Source organism: Nerophis ophidion, linkage group LG26 (genome assembly GCF_033978795.1).
Source record: "Nerophis ophidion isolate RoL-2023_Sa linkage group LG26, RoL_Noph_v1.0, whole genome shotgun sequence".
Lineage (NCBI taxonomy): Eukaryota > Metazoa > Chordata > Actinopteri > Syngnathiformes > Syngnathidae > Nerophis > Nerophis ophidion.
The window spans coordinates 24,209,112-24,226,611 of record NC_084636.1 but is presented as its reverse complement, the minus strand read 5'-3'; the positions used below and the strand labels follow the sequence as shown (position 1 = coordinate 24,226,611).

Here is a 17,500-nt window from a genome sequence, read left to right as displayed (position 1 = left end):
TTTTTTTTTTTTTTTTTTTTTTTTATGTATATATATATATATATAGATAGATATATATCATACATACATACATACGTGTGTGTGTGTATGTATATACAGTGGGGCAAAAAAGTATTTAGTCAGCCACCGATTGTGCAAGTTCTCCCACTTAAAATGATGACAGAGGTCTGTAATTTTCATCATAGGTACACTTCAACTGTGAGAGACAGAATGTGAAAAATCCAGGAATTCACATTGTAGGAATTTTAAAGAATTTATTTGTAAATTATGGTGAAAAATAAGTATTTGGTAAACCATTCAAAGCTTTCACAGATGGAAGGAGGTTTTGGGTCAAAATCTCACGATACATGGCCCCATTCATTCTTTCCTTAACACGGATCAATCATCCTGTCCCCTTAGCAGAAAAACAGCCCCAAAGCATGATGTTTCCACCCCCATGCTTAACAGTAGGTGTGGTGTTCTTGGGATGCAACTCAGTATTCTTCTTCCTCCAAACATGACGAGTTGAGTTTATACCAAAAAGTTCTATTTTGGTTTCATCTGACCACATGACATTCTCCCAATCCTCTGCTGTATCATCCATGTATCCATTTTGGTATAAACTCAACTCGTCATGTTTGGAGGAAGAAGAATACTGAGTTGCATCCCAAGAACACCCCAAGGAATATTGGAGCACATACTTGTTGGTCACATAAAACATTCATGAAGTTTGGTTCTTTTATGAATTTATTATGGGTCTACTGAAAATGTGACCAAATCTGCTGGGTCAAAAGTATACATACAGTAATGTTAATATTTGGTGACCCCGAAAGGGACAAGCGGTAGAAAATGGATGGATGGATGGATGTCCCTTGGCAAGTTTCAATGCAATAAGGCGCTTTTGGTAGCCATCCGCAAGCTTCTGGCGAGCTTCTAGTTGACTTTTTTAAACCACTCCTCTTGACAAAATTGGTGCAGTTCAGCTAAATTGCATTGTCCACACGTTTAAGTCAGGACTTTGGGAAGGCCATTCTAAAACCTTAATTCTAGCCTGATTTAGCCATTCCTTTACTCCTCTTGACGTGTGTTTGGGGTCATTGTCCTGTTGGAACACCCAACTGCACCCAAGACCCAACCTGGTTGTCCTGACGAAGTTGGAGGTAATCCTCCTTTTTCATTGTCCCATTTACTCTCTGTAAAGCATCAGTTCCATTGGCAGCAAAACAGGCCCAGAGCATAATACTACCACCACCATGCTTGACTGTAGGATTGGTGTTGCTGGAATTAAAGGTCTCACATTTTCTCTTACAAAAATATTGCTGGGTATTGTTGCCAAACAGCTCATTTTTTGTTTCATCTGACCACAGAACTTTCCTCCAGAAGGTCTTTTATTTTTCCATGTGATGTCAACCAGAAGCTTGTCAGAACCTTGTGGATGACTACCAAAAGTGCCTTATTGCAGTGAAACTTGCCAAAGGACATGTAACCAAATATAAACATTGCTGTATGTATACTTTTGACCCAGCAGATTTGGTCACATTTTCAGTAGACCCATAATAAATTCATAAAAGAACCAAACATGTTTTTTTGTGACCAACAAGTATGTGCTCCAATCACAAAAAATAAGAGTTGTAGAAATTATTGGAACCTTCTGTTCCAAATGTTTCAGACATGAAGGACAAACTGCAGTAAACTCTGTTGATGGATAAACACTGATTGAATGATGATGCATTGAAAAGACATGCTGATTGTCAAGTAGAATATCGGCAGGATACAAGAGGCGGCGAGAAGGCACACGTTGTACAGTTTTTCTATGACATACTGCAGTGAACTCAATGCCTTTTATCCACCTAGCAACAGCACTGCATAAGCACACTGGACATTTCATTAGGTGCACCTGCACTCATCTCACAGACTAAGTATTCACTTTAAAAATGTTTAATATCGTGGTGCATCACACGCTGAAAGGAGTTTCTAATATGTTTGTAACCTTATTTGGCTAGATTAAAAGGGATTATTGTTAAATAACAGAAAATATTTAAAAAAAAATAATTTAATATAAAAAGACTATTAGTAGATAAATGTCTATTGAACAATGATTTTTATACAGATATTGTGGGCAGTAAGCATAGTTTTATGTATTAAATTAGATATACAGCATCATACTTTTTGATTTTTATAAGTTCACAACTACAAACAAAACATTTACAGTTTTAAATAGTATAAATGTCATTCAATAAAATACATTTCCTTTTATCTAAAAAAAAATACTAAAAACAACTTTAATACAGATTTACTAAAGGCTCTAACTAATGTGTATAAAGAGAAAATCCCCACTGCAAACTACATTTATTTGCAGAATATAAACAAATTATACATGGATGACCAATTTCAATAAATACAAGGGCTGGGCGAGCAATTGTTTTAGTAATCAAGCAATGTATTGCTTATTTTGTTCTTCATAGCCTCATTGTGTATTTTAGGGAAACAGTTTAAAATGAACTATATTTCTGCTTGCTATTGATAAGTCTTTCTGGTCTTGTCATCCTCCTACGGACAGAAGGGTGACATGCCTGTGCGGCTGGATCAAAAGAAACGTCGGAGACGCTTTACTGAACCAAAAGTTGCTTCATTACAAGCGAGTGTCATTATACAGGACTGCAGTTCCTGGAGGAGGTCAGGTCGCTCCTAACTTGAGAAGCCAAACCATCAGCTTTTATGTTCCTACCTCCTGTCTGTGTGTGTGTGTGTGCTAGGACAAAAGAGCTCTGACCATAAAGGGGATGTTTGTGTGTAAATGTCTGCAAAAACAAAAGCTACCGGTCATAACTTAGATGTTGGCATCAGGATAAACTAGTTTTGCCCCGATACCAGTATTTTGTTAGTAGTACCAAAATTAATTCGATACTTTTTGGTTCTTTTCTAAATAAAAAGGGAACCACAAAACATTGCTTTATTGGCTTTATTTCAACAAAAAATCTTATGGTACATTAAACATATGTTTCTTTTTGCAAGTTTGTCCTTAAATAAAAAAGTGAACATACAAGACAACTTGTCTTCTATTAGTAAGTAAACAAACAAAGGCTCCTAATTTAGCTGCTGGCATTTTCCATTGTATTATTTTGTCAATTATTAAGGACAAAGTGTATAAAAGTAATTATTAATCTACTTGGGATGGCAAACCAGTACTTTTCACAGGCAATATAGAACTGAATATGATTCATTAATATTGCGGTACTATACTAATACCAGTATACCGTACAACCCTTGGCGAAACATGTAGTCTCTTCTCACAGATAGGGCCATCATCTTTGCATACCGAGATCATATTTAATTGCCCTTTCTTTGGCGATAACTAATCCAATCCACACACAAATGTCTAACTAATCCTCTATTTAATTAGGAGCTCAAACTGAAATACTACTATTTACTTAAACTGATTTTTTTTTAAAACGTCTGCTGTTTGACGCCACACAGACAGTCGCGATCAAAAGTTTACATACACTTGTAAAGAACATAATGTCATGGCTGTCTTGAGTTTCATGTTTGTTACATCTGACCTCACATGGACGAATATAAGATCTTCTGGAAGAAAGTTCTGTGGTCAGATGACACAAAAATTGAGCTGTTTGGCAACAATACCCAGCAATATGTTTGGAGGAGAAAAGGTAAGGCCTTTAATCCCAGGAACACCATGACTACCATCAAGCATGGTGGTGGTAGTGTTATGCTTTGGGCCTGTTTTGCTGCCAATGGAACTGGTGCTTTACAGAGAGTAAATGGGAAAATGAAAAATGAGGATTACCTCCAAATTCTTCAGGAAAACCTAAAATCATCAGCCCGGAGGTTTGGTTTTTGGGCGCAGTTGGGTGTTCCAACAGGACAACGACCCCAAACACACGTCAAAAGTGGTAAAGGAATGGCTAAATAAGGCTGGAATTAAGGTTTTAGAATGGCTATCCCAAAGTCCTCACTTAAACGTGTGGACAATGCTGAAGAAACAAGTCCATGTCAGAAAACCAACTGCACCAATTTTGTCAAGAGGACTGGTCAATAATTCAACCAGAAGCTTGTAGATGGCTATCAAAAGCGCCTTTTGCAGTGAAACTTGCCAAGGGACATGTAAGCAAATATTAACATTGCTGTATGTATACTTTTGACCCAGCAGATTTGGTCACATTTTCAGTAGACCCATAATAAATTCATACAAGAACCACATTTCTTGAATGTTTTTAGTGAGAAACAAGTATGTGCTCCAATCACTCTCACAAAAAAAAAAAAAGAGTTGTTGTAGAAATTATTGGAAACACTTGCAAAGAACTTATGTTCTTTGCAAGTGTATGTAAACTTTTGATTGCAACTGTATCACACACACACCACATCTATTGCAGCGGCCGTGCAGAAACTATGCTTGCATATTCAAAGTTCCGTGCACTCCATGTGGTCTGGATTTAATAAAATTTTTTGTATGGTGGTTACACTTAAACAAATAATCAAAGAAGCAGAATAACAGAACAATGGCTCTATAGTGAAAGCCCTGATAAATAGCAAGCTGTTCAATATAAGTGTTATTTTCTTTTTGGTTCATTGCAAACTACTTGCGCGTTAATAAAATTTGAAAATTGACATAATTCACAGTGGAGGTTAAATCATTTTGAATGTTTCATCTCAGAAAAAAACCCAATCCGACTCAAACATCCCTCGTCGACGGTCGAGTCTTCCCAGGCAGGGCTTGGCTCGCAGTCTTAACTGATTCAAGTTCTAATAATAGCCGCAGCCTTGATATGAAAATGCATCTCCGTTTCCCTGGAAGCCGGGGATATAATCTGGCAAATGGCAGCATCGGCGTGCCGCTTCATAAAAGTAGAAATAGCGAGGAAGAGGAAATGAGCAGGAGATTTTTGAAGTGAAGGCCAGAGTCCAGTATTTACTGAGGAAAATGTATTATTTACTTGTAATTTACTCCTTTGAAGCTCTGGCTGTTTTTGCATTTATTATTTTAAATTCAAAGCTAAAGTTAAGGTACCCATAATTGTCACACAAACACACTAGGTGTGGCAAAATTATTCTCTTCATTTGACCCATCACCCTTGATCACCCCATGGGAGGTGAGGGGAGCACTGAGCAGCAGCGGTGGCCGCGCCTGGGAATCATTTTTGGTGATTTAACCCCCAATTCCAACCCTCGATACTGAGTGCCATGCAGGGAGGTAACGGGTTCCATTTTTATAGTCTTTTGGGGATTGAACTCACGACCTACCGATCTCAGGGCGGACACTCCAACCACATTATACTTTGTGTTTGTAATTGGCTTATCACATCATCCAAATATATTTGAACCGGGACTAGATGATAGTAAAGTCATAATTAGTAAGAATTGACTTGACTATACATTCAATGGCCATAACCCCAGAACCTCCAACTAGCAATAGTGTGTCAGAGTCATATAATTAACTACATGCTTAATTGTATTTTTTTTGGTATAAAATACATTTGGTCACTCATGTACATATTAGTGTGGCCTCGGTACCAATATGTGGGGCGGTATAGCTCGGTTGGTAGAGCGACCGTGCAAGCAACCTGAGGGTTGCAGGTTCGATCCCCGCTTCCGCCATCCTACTCACTGCCGTTGTGTCCTTGGGCAAGACACTTTACCCACCTGCTCCCAGTGCCACCCACACAGGTTTAAATGTAAAAATTAGATATTGGGTTTCACTATGTAAAGCGCTGTGAGTCACTAAAGAATGTATTTTGATACCTGTCGATATTTTGTATATAAAAAGGGCACCACATAAAACGGCATTATTGGCTTTATTTTTACCCCCAAAAATCTAACGGTATATTAAACATATGTTTCTTATTGCAACCGAAGAACAATTTTGTCCTTAAATAAAATAGTGAACATACTAGACAATAGGGCTGCGAATCTTTGGGTGTCCCACGATTCGATTCAATATCGATTCTTGGGTTCACAATTCGATTCAAAAACGTTTTTTTTTCCCCAATTCAACACATTTCTCGATTCAAAAACGATTTTTTTCCCGATTTAGAAGGATTCTCTATTCATTCAATACATAGGATTTCAGCAGGATCTACCCCAGTCTGCTGACATGCAAGCAGAGTAGTAGATTTTTGTAACAAGCTTTTATAATTGTAAAGGACAATGTTTTATCAACTGATTGCAATAATGTAAATTTGTTTTAACTATTAAACGATCCCAAAATATGACTTATTGTATCTTTGTGAAAATATTGGACACCGTGTGTTGTCAAGCTTATGAGATGCGATGCAAGTGTAAGCCACTGTGACACTATTGTTCTTTTTTATTATTTTTAGAAATGTCTAATGATAATGTCAATGAGGAATTTTTAATCCCCGTTATGATGAAATTATAACTAATATTGATACTGTTATTGATAATATTCATTTTTGTTTCACTACTTTTGGTTTGTTCTGTGTCGTGTTTGTGTCTCCTCTCAATTTCTCTCTTTATTGCAGTTCTGAGTGTTGCTGGGACAGGTTTGGTTTTGGAATTGGATTGCAGTGTTATGGTATTGCTGTGTATTGTATTTTTGGATTGATAAAAAAAATTGAAAAATAGAAAATATATAAAATTAAAATAAAAAAATAAATCGATTTTAAAAAAAATGAGAATCGATTCTGAATGGCACAACGTGAGAATCGCAATTCAAATTCGAATCGATTTTTTCCCCACACCCCTACTAGACAACTATAGTTATTATTTATTTTGTTTTTATTCAGTCATTGGCAGAGCTAAGGATAGTATTTGAATCTTGTTTTTAATATTTTTGTGCAGCACTTCGGAAACATTTTTTCTGTTTAAATGTGCTATATAAATAAAATGGATTGGATTGTCTTAAAGTAGTAAGTATCCAAACAAAGGCTCCTAATTATTCTTGTTAGTGTTGTTCATCCATCCATCTTCTACCGCTTGTCCCTCATCATTCTATTATTTTGTCAAAACTATGAGGGACAAGACTTAAAAAATCATTATTAATCTACTTGATTTACTGTGAATATCTGCTTACTTTCTCTTTTAACATGTTCTATATATACTTCTGTTAAAATGTGTGGAATATGTTGAAGGTGGAATGGTTTGAGTCGGTTGAAAAATGTGCAAATGGTGGAAATTTGAAAAAAAAAAAAAAAAATGTCCCGGAAAACCTGGAACTCTGGGAATTTTTTGGAATTTGTCAAGGGAAAAGACCGCGATTCCTGAATAAGGCTGAACAGTTTGAAGTTGGAACGGTTTGGAATCGGGTGTAAAATGTGGAAGGCAGAGCTCACCAAAATCTGGAGAAGAAGAAGAAGTTAAAGTTTAACAAATAGATTCATTTTGGTGTAGAAAACCATATGAATGCTTAAGAGCATTTACACAATTCCATTTTTGGGGCCTCAGGAGGATGAAGAAGAGGCAAACAATGAGCCACAGTAGTGCAGTGCGTATAGCAGACTATTACTGTTTTGACCACAAGTGTACCTGGTTATCATGTTTATACATTTTGCAGTTCCTTCAAGAGCTTTTTATTCATGTTGATGAGTCACCACTGAATAAATCACACACACACAAAAAGAGGAAATATCGCATCTGCTTGCGCCCACTCAGATCACTCTTCCAGTCATTGCTCAAACATAAACAAATGCCGAAAGTCACACACGGACCAGTGTTTAAAAAGTTTTCATTTGTGGCTTTGTCTGTAAAAGTTCCACACGAGACCTCAGCTCAGCAAGTTTAAAACAGGGAGTGTGAGGAGGGAAGTCTAACTCCAATTGAAAAACAATCCAGTGGTAAAAGTAAAAACAGAGGTTCCCTTCTTTTTACACTTGCATGACAGTTTAGTGATACTTACAAATTGTAAACTAGGGGTGTCCTGAAGCAACTTTTTCCCTTTCAATACGATAATCATACCAATATTAATCAGATATGATAAAAGCAAAAATTAATAGTACATACCGTATTTTCTTGTCCATAGGGCGCACCGGATTATAAGGCGCACTGCCGATGAGTGGGTCTATTCAGGTCTTTTTCCATACAAAAGGTGCACCGGATAACAGGGCGCATTATAGGGCTCATGTTATGATTTCTTTCTAAATTTAAAACTACAAGAAGTGTGGAGAAGTGGAATGAGTGTCAAAAGATGGAGTTAACTGTTTTAATGACATTCAGACTTTACTTAAAAAAATAACAGAGCAGCATCTCTTCATCCGTGGCTCACTAGTGCAACAAGGCAGGAAATGTATCCCGTGAAAAACCGTCCGAAAAGAACTCTAATAACTAAAGTTCCTTGGGTGAATAAATACAACTCACGACACCGGTAGTTTTTAGCACTTCCATAGCGAGATTTAAATTCAAACTTCACGCTACTTCATATTAGAAATGGCAACAGCGGAGGGTGAATGCCCCATAACAAGAAGATAGGGAAAAATAAGAAACTTATTGACTACGGCATCACCACAGACTACAGTGGCGGACGTGCAGAAAGTTTCAGGACCTATGCAGAACAAATACACATCAGCAGGTATCAGAAGGTAAGAAAAGTTGGTTTTGCATAATATCGTGAAACAAAAGGCCAGACAATGTCTGCTAATGGGTGCCGTTGTGCAGTTCTTACACACACACACACACCCTTGTAATAATCCTTGTATCTCTGAATACGGTAACCGTAATGAGTCGACAATTCAAAAAGTGGTGCGGCTTCAAAGTCATACTAAAACAATTTGACAGATTTTTGAATGCAGTGTGTAATGTTCTTTATTTTCAATGGAACATTTAAAGTTCTGGTGTTCTTTACTGGCATCATATTGCAGTCTACACCTCTCTTATATGTTAAAGTTAAAAGTTAAAGTACCAATGAAAGTCACACACACGCTAGGTGTGGTGAAATTTGTCCTCTGCATTTGACCCATCACCCTTGTTCACCCCCTGGGGAAGTGAGGGGAGCAGTGGGCGGCAGCGATGCTGCGCCCGGAAATCATTTTTGGTGATTTAACCCCCAATTCTATCCTTTGATGTTGCGTGCTAAGCAGGGAGGTAATGGGTCCTATTTTTATAGTCTTTGGTATGACTCAGCCGGGGTTTGAACTCACAACCAACCGATCTCAGGGTGGACACTCTAACCACTAGGTCTACTGGTCACACTTATCATTACACCATGTACCACATAAAATAGCTTGGAGGTCAGTAAGCACAACCAGAATTATTCCACACATTAGGCGCGCTGTCGATTTTTAAAAAAATTAAAAGGATTTTCAGTGTGCCTTATACTCCGAAAATTAAGGTACTTTTAATATTTTGTAGTATGGAATTCTAGAAAAAGTTTGAGCAAGTGAAATTACAATTACAATGGTTGGTATGAAAAAACACCAACCTGTTTATTAACCACCTGGACTGGACTCATGCTTTCTACAAATTGAAGTGGAGTGATAATTTACTTCTGGAGACACTATGTGGCCAAAATAATTCATGAATTAAGCCAGGGGTGTCAAACTCATTTTAGATCGGGAGCCAAATGGAGAAAAATCTACTCCAAAGTGGGCCGGACTGGTAAAACCACGGCACAATAACTTAGAAATAAAGACAACTTCAGATTGTTATCTTTGTTTAAAATTAGAACAAGCACATTCTGAAAATGTAGAAATTATAATATTGTTGCAGTTAATCATTTATTTGTTATTTATACTTTTTTATAAAAATTATATAATAATGTTCATCAGTAATTCATTGGTGTTAATTTTCAATATCCATCCATCCATTTTCAACCACTTGTCCCTTTTGGGGTCGCTGGCGCCTATCTCAGCTGCATTCGGGCGGTAGGCGGGGTACACCCTGAACTAGTCGCCACCTCTAATTTTCAATATATATAGATAAAAAAATATCAAAATCAGGTTACAGAAAGTATGTATGTAGTTTAATCATTTTCCTCAACTGGTGCACTAACATCATGTGGTTTATTTTGTAAATATGTCACAATCTACAAAGATACAAATAATTGCTATTGTGACATCCAGTGGACACATTTACAACAACAGTTTCTTTCATTTAAAAGTTTCAGGATAATTTATATATTTAGCAAACTCATCCTGCGGGACGCAAAAAACCTGTTTGCTTGACACGTTTGACACCCCTGAATTAAGCTCAAAATGCAATAAGTTGAACGATGCAGACACTTTTGTTACTGGATACCTTTTAAGACGCTTTTGCCCTGGATACTTTGTATGTGTAAGTACCAACCCCGTTTCCATATGAGTTGGGAAATTGTGTTAGATGTAAATATAAACGGAATACAATGATTTGCAAATTCTTTTCAACCCATTTTCAATTGAATGCACTACAAAGACAAGATATTTGATGTTCAAACTTATAAACGGTTTTTTTTTGCAAATAATAATTAACTTAGAATTTCATGGCTGCAACACGTGCCAAAGTAGTTGGGAAAGGGCATGTTCACCCCTGTGTTACATCACCTTTTCTTTTAACAACACTCAATAAATGTTTGGGAACTGAGGAAACTAATTGTTGAAGCTTTGAAAGTGGAATTCTTTCCCATTCTTGTTTTCTGTTGAGCTTCAGTCGTTCAACAGTCCGGAGTCTCCGCTGTCGTATTTTACGCTTCATAATGCGCCACAGATATTCGATGGGAGACAGGTCTGGACTGCAGGCGGGCCAGGAAAGTACCCACACTATTTTTTTACGAAGCCACGCTGTTGTAACACGTGCTGAACTTGGCATTGTCTTGCTGAAAAAAGCAGGGGCGTCCATGGAAAAGACGGCACTTAGATGGCAGCATACAGTATGTTGTTCCAATACCTGTATGTACCTTTCAGCCTTAATGGTGCCTTCACAGATGTGTAAGTTACCCATGCCTTGGGCACTAATACACCCCCATACCATCACAGATGCTGGCTTTTGAACTTCGATAAAAGTCTGGATGGTTCGCTTCAAAAACTATTTGAAATGTGGACTCGTCAGACCACATAACACTTTTCCACTCTGCATCTGTCCGGTTTAGATGATCTCGGGCCCTGGGAAGCCGGCGGCGTTTCTGGATGTTGTTGATAAATTACTTTTGCTTTGCATAGCAGAGCTTTAACTTGCACTTACAGATATAGCGACCAACTGTATTTGGTGACAGTGGTTTTCTGAAGTGTTCCTGAGTCCATGTGGTGATATCCTTTAGACTCTGATGTCGGTTTTTGATACAGTGCTGTCTGAGGGATCGAAGGTCACGGAAATTCAATGTTGGTTTCCAGCCATGCCGCTTACGTGGAGTGATTTATCCAGATTCTCTAAACCTTTTGATGATATTATGGACTGTAGATGTTGAAATCCCTAAATTTCTTGCAATTGCACTTTGAGAAACGTTGTTCTTAAACTGCTTGATTATTTGCTCACACAGTTGTGGACAAAGGGGTGTACCTCGCCCCATCCTTTCTTGTGAAAGACTGAGCATTTTCTGGGAAGCTGTTTTTATACCCAATCATGGCACCCGCCTGTTCCCAATTAGCCTGCACAGCTGCGGGAGGTTCCCAATAAATGTTTGATGAGCATTCCTCAACTTTATCAGTATTTATTGCCACCTTTCCCAACTTCTTTGTCACATGTTGCTGGCATCAAATTTTAAAGTTAATGATTATTTAAAAAAAAAAATGTTTATCAGTTTGAACATCAAATATGTTGTCTTTGTAGCATATTCAACTGAATATGGGTTGAAAATGATTTGCATTCCGTTTATATTTACATCTAACAGTTTCCCAACTCATTTGGAAACGGGGTTTGTAATATGCAATTTGGGTAGATCAAATCAAATCAACTTTATTTAAAAAGCGCATTTAAAATTTACCACACGAGTAGCCAAAATGATGTACAATGGACAGGTTAAAAGATAATACGAAGACCGAGCAAACAACACAACACAAACAGAACATGATAAAAAATAAATAAATAAAACATAAAAACTGGTTCACAGCAGGTGTATAATGGGGCGCTATTGCAGGATGGATATCACTCAGTGTTAAAAGCCAAGGAATAAAAGTATGTTTTTAAGAGAGCTTTAAAAACAGGAAGAGAGGAGGCTTGTCTAACACTCAGAGGTAGGTCGTTCCAGAGCTTGGGAGCAGCAGCAGCGAAAGCTCTTTCACCTCTAACAACACTCAATAAATGTTTGGGAACTGAGGAAACTAATTGTTGAAGCTTTGAAAGTAGAATTCTTTCCCATTCTTGTTTTCTGTAGAGCTTCAGTCGTTCAACAGTCCGGGATCTCCGCTGTCTGCAATTTTGCTCAATTAAGGACGCGTATTACGTTTGTATAGCTTGTGCGCTAATGTGTGCTTAGCCGTTGTGTAGATGCTACCTCCTTTCTGCTTTTTTTGTAATTGACTTCACTAAAATACAAGAAAAGACTTACCTTTTGTCCTTTTTGGAGGACATTTAGATGTTCACTGCCTGTAAACACACAGCATGACTGCTCCATTGGACATTTTACATGCAAGCCGGTATCACCAGATACTTGTTTTTGTTTTTTGCTGATATCAGTATCTGATCGGGACACTCCTACATTAAATTATACAACCAAACTGAGCATTATTATCCTTGCAAAGGCAGAATAGAATAGGTTGGAAAATTAGAACCAGCCCCAAATCTAAAAAAAAAAAATAAATAAAAAAGGAAACCACCAAAAAACATTTAACTCAAAAATCTGTCTGTTTGAATAAAGTCTGCATTGGATTGTGCAGCTGTACCTAATGAAGCGTCCAGTGAGTGTGCTGCATGTAGGTGTAAATAGCTGTTAACTACAGCGAGATTCCGCACCAGATGGCAGCTATAGGCAAGTGTTGGCAAAATGAAGTGTGGAAGCTGTAGATCACATTCGCACAAATACCACCCTGGGGGGAGCTTTGCGGGCGGGCATGAATGTGGGTGTGTATGCGCGCGTGTCGAATATGTAAGAGTTCATTCACCCAGTCAATATGCTGTCTTCTCGATATACACACTCACTGGACACTTCATTAGGTACAGCTGCACAATCCAATGCCATGAATTGATTAACGTGGACCCCGACTTAAACAAGTTGAAAAACTTATTCGGGTAATACCATTTAGTGGTCAATTGTACTAAATATGTGTTGTACTGTGCAATCTACTAATCAATCAATCAATCAAATACTTTATTTAAAAGGGGAACATTATCACCAAACCTATGCAAGTGTCAATATATACCTTGATGTTGCAGAAAAAAGACCATGTATTTTTTTAACCGATTTCCGAACTCTAAATGGGTGAATTTTGGCAAATTATATGCCTTTTTGTTTATCGGTCTTTTAGCGATGACGTCAGAACGTGACGTCACCGAGGTAATACACCCGCCATTTTCATTTTCACATTACAAACACCGGGTCTCAGCTCTGTTATTTTCCGTTTTTTTGACTATTTTTTGGAACCTTGGAGACGTCATGCCTCGTCGGTGTGTTGTCGGAGGGTGTAACAACACTAACAGGGGGGGATTCAAGTTGCACCACTGGCAAGAAATCTGCCGCCAGACCCCCATTGAATTTGCCAGAGTGTCTGCACATTTTACCGGCGATGCTAAGGCAGACATGGCACAGAGATGTATGGATAACCTGCAGATGCATTTGCAACAATTAAGTCAACGAAATCACAAAGGTGAGTTTTGTTGATGTTGTTGACTTATATGCTAATCAGACATATTTGGTCGCAGCATGACTGCCAGCTAATCGATGCTAACATGCTACGCTAATCAATGCTAACATGCTATTTACGCTAGCTGTAAGTACATTTGAAACTAGATACCCACATTTAATGCGAAACAAACACTTACAAATCGACGGATTTAAGTTGCTCCAGTGTCACAAGATGCGAAAGTCCTGATCGTTTGGTCCGCACATTTTACCAGCGATGGTATTAAGGCAGCCATGCTATGGGCCACTTCATTAGGTACACCCATTCTATGGCCGAGTAGCGTCAATAGCTATTCGCTCAATAGCCTCAATTTCTTCTTCAATTTTGTTTTCGCTATCTGCCTCCATACTCCGACCATCTGTTTCAATACATGTGTAATCTGTTGAATCGCTTAAGCCGCTGAAATCCGAGTCTGAATACGAGCTAATGTCGCTATATCTTGCTGTGGTAACCGCCATGTTGTTTGTATTGGCAGCCCTGTATGACATCACAGGGAAATAGACAGTCGCATCGCATCAAAAACAAGAACTTTAAAGGTTTTTTTAGGGATATTCCGGGAGGTGTAAAATTTTGAAAAAAACTTCGAAAAATAAAACAAGCCACTGGGAACTGATTTTTATTGTTTTTAACCCTTTTGAAATTGTGATAATGTTCCCCTTTAAACAAATTGTGAGATTTTTTGAGTGAAATGTTTTTGGGTGATTTCCATGTTTTTTGTTTTTTTGGAATTGCAAAGCGGGCTGGTTCAAATGCTCCAACCACGGGTCCCCCGCCAATACAAGAGCCTTGTCACAACTATTCTATTCTACCATTGCAAGGCTAATAATGCTCAATTTGGTTTAATGTAGGAGTGTCCCGATAAGATATTTGAAACAAATGGGCTTGTCTGTTGCTGGTGTGAAAGCATGGAATTCTCTAAACAAAGACTTAAAAAGTTGTAAGAATATCTTTGAATTTAAAGGGGAACATTATCACAATTTCAGAAGGGTTAAAACCAATAAAAATCAGTTCCCAGTGGCTTATTTCATTTTTCAGAGTTTTTTTCAAAAAAGTACCCATCATAGAATATCCCGGTAAAAGGCTTTAAAGTGCCTGATTTTCGCTAACTGTGAAGCCACCCGTCTATTTTCCTGTGACGTCATCCAGTGATGCCAATACAAACAACATGGCAGATAGAACAGCAAGATATAGCAACATTAGCTCGGAATCGGACTCGGATTTCAGCGGTTTAAGCGATTCAACAGATTACGCATGTATTGAAACGGATGGTTGGATTATGGAGGCAGATAGCAAAAACGAAATTGAAGAAGAAACTGAAGCTATTGACGCTATTCGGCGATTGCCTTCTAACCAACGATTGAGTGTCGCAGGATATCCCTACATCTCTGTGCCATGTCTGCCTTAGCATCGCCTGTAAAATGTGCAGACCAAACGATTGGGACTTTCGCACCTTGTGACACTGGAGCAACTTAAATCCGTCGATTGGTAAGTGTTTGTTTGGCATTAAATGAGGGTGCAGGGAAAGGCTGGATGCAAATATAGTTACAAATGTACATACAGCTAGCCTAAATAGCATGTTAGCATCGATTAGCTGGCAGTCATGCCGTGACCAAATATGTCTGATTAGCACATAAGTCAATGACATCAACAAAACTCACCTTTGTGATTTCGTTGACTTTATCGTTGGAAATGCATCTGCAGGATATCCATTCATCTCTGTGCCATGTCTGCCTTAGCATCGCCGGTAAAATGTGCAGACCAAACGATCAGGACTTTCGCATCTTGTCACACTGGAGCAATTTAAATCTGTCGATTGGTAAGTGTTTGTTTGGCATAAAATGTGGGTGTACATTAAATTTGTATGTACAAATATACATACACCTAGCCTAAATAGCATGTTAGCATCAATTAGCATGCCGTGCTAATCGATACACACTCCACGTAAGTCAACTTGAATTCGTCCCTGATCGTGTTGTTACACCCTCCGACAACACACCGACGAGGCATGATGTCTCCAAGGTACGGAAAACAGTCGAAAAAACGTAAAATAACAGAGCTGATTTGACTTGGTGTTTGTAATGTGTTTGAGAAAATGGCGGATTGACTACCTATGTGATGTCACGTTGTGACGTCATCGCTCCGAGTGCAAATAATAGAAAGGCGTATAATTCGCCAAAATTCACCCATTAAGAGATCGGAAATCGGTTGAAAAAATATAGTCTTTTTTCTGCAACATCAAGGTATATATATCGACGCTTACATAGGTCTGGTGATAATGTTCCCCTTTAAAAAGAGGAATTATGTCAAACTGAATTTTGATTTTGATTCGACGTGTCATTGTGAAAATGCTTAAATGAAAATTTAAAAGTATGTTGGAGTTCGGGTGTTGATGGAGGGAACAGTTATAAAGTCATTGAAAATAATTTGTGTTAAAAAGGGGGCAGATAAATATAAGAATAGTATTCTTCCATTTGCTGCTTTCTGATCATGGAAATGTATAAGAAACAAAAAAACTATGAAAGTGTCAACTGCACATGGCTTCTATATATGCATTTTATGGAAAGGAATAAATATGATGATGATGATGACATTGATATCAGCAAAACAAAAACAAGTATCGGGTGATATCAGATTGCATGTAAAATGTCCAATGGAGCAGTCCTGCTGTGTTTACAGCCAGTGAACATCCAAATGTTCTCCAATAAGCACACAAGGTAAGTCTTTCATTGTATTCTAATGAAGTACGTTTACAAAAAATAAGAAAAGAGCTAGCAGCTACACAACGGCTAAGCACACATTAGCGCACAAGCTAGACTGACGTGATACATGTCCTTAATTGAGCAATATTGCAGTGTAAAACACCACTTTTGTCAATATACATTATATTGACAAAAGTATTTGGCCACCCATCCAATTGATGAGAATCAGGTGTCTTAATCACTTGGCCCGGTCACAGGTGTATCACTGTTTCTACAAACATTTGTGAAAGAATGGGCCGCACTCAGTGATTTCCAGCGTGTCATAGGATGCCACCTGTGCAACAAATCCAGTCGTGAAATGTCCTCACTCCTAAATATTCCAAAGTCAACTGTTGGCTTTAATATAAGAAACTGTAAGAGTTTGGGAACAACAGCAACTCATTCATCGAGTGGTAGGCCACGTAAACTGACAGAGAGGGGTCAGCGGATGCTGAAGCGCATAGTGCAAAGAAGTTTCCCACTTTCTGCATAGTCAGTTGCTACAGAGTTCCAAACATCATGTTACCTACCAATTAGCCCACGTACAGTACGCAGAGAGCTTAATGGAATGGGTTTCCATGGCCGATCAGCTGTATCTAACACATACATAAACAAGTCCAATGCAAAGCTTCGGATGCAGTGGTGTAAAGCAGGTTGCCACTGGACTCTAGAGGAGTGGAGACGCCGTCTCTGGAGTGAGGAATCAGGCTTTTCCATCTGGCAATCTGATGGACGAGTCTGGTTTTGTAGGTTGCCAGGAGAACGGTACATTTCGGACTGCATTGTGCAGAGTGTGAAATTTGGTGGAGGAGGAATTATAGGGATGGGTTGTTTTTCAGGAGTTGGGTTTGGCCCCTTAGTTCCAGTGAAAGGGACTTTGAATGCTCCAGGATACCAAAACATTTTGGACAATTCCACGCTCCCAACCTTGTGGGAATAGTTTGGAGCATGCCCCTTCCTCTTCCAACATGACAGTGCACCAGTGCACAAAGCAAGATCCATAAAGACATGGATGACAGAGTCTGGTGTGGATGAACTTGACTGGCCTGCACAGAGTCCTGACTTGAA

The 17,500-nt window shown here is 38.4% G+C and overlaps 1 protein-coding gene across 1 annotated transcript in view; it reads right to left on the bottom strand.

The window, feature by feature from the left end:
* The window catches only part of LOC133543903 (protein unc-13 homolog A-like), a 197,799-nt gene that overhangs the window by 133,882 nt on the left and 46,417 nt on the right, over positions 1–17,500 (bottom strand). The gene's annotated exons all lie outside the window — the stretch shown is intronic.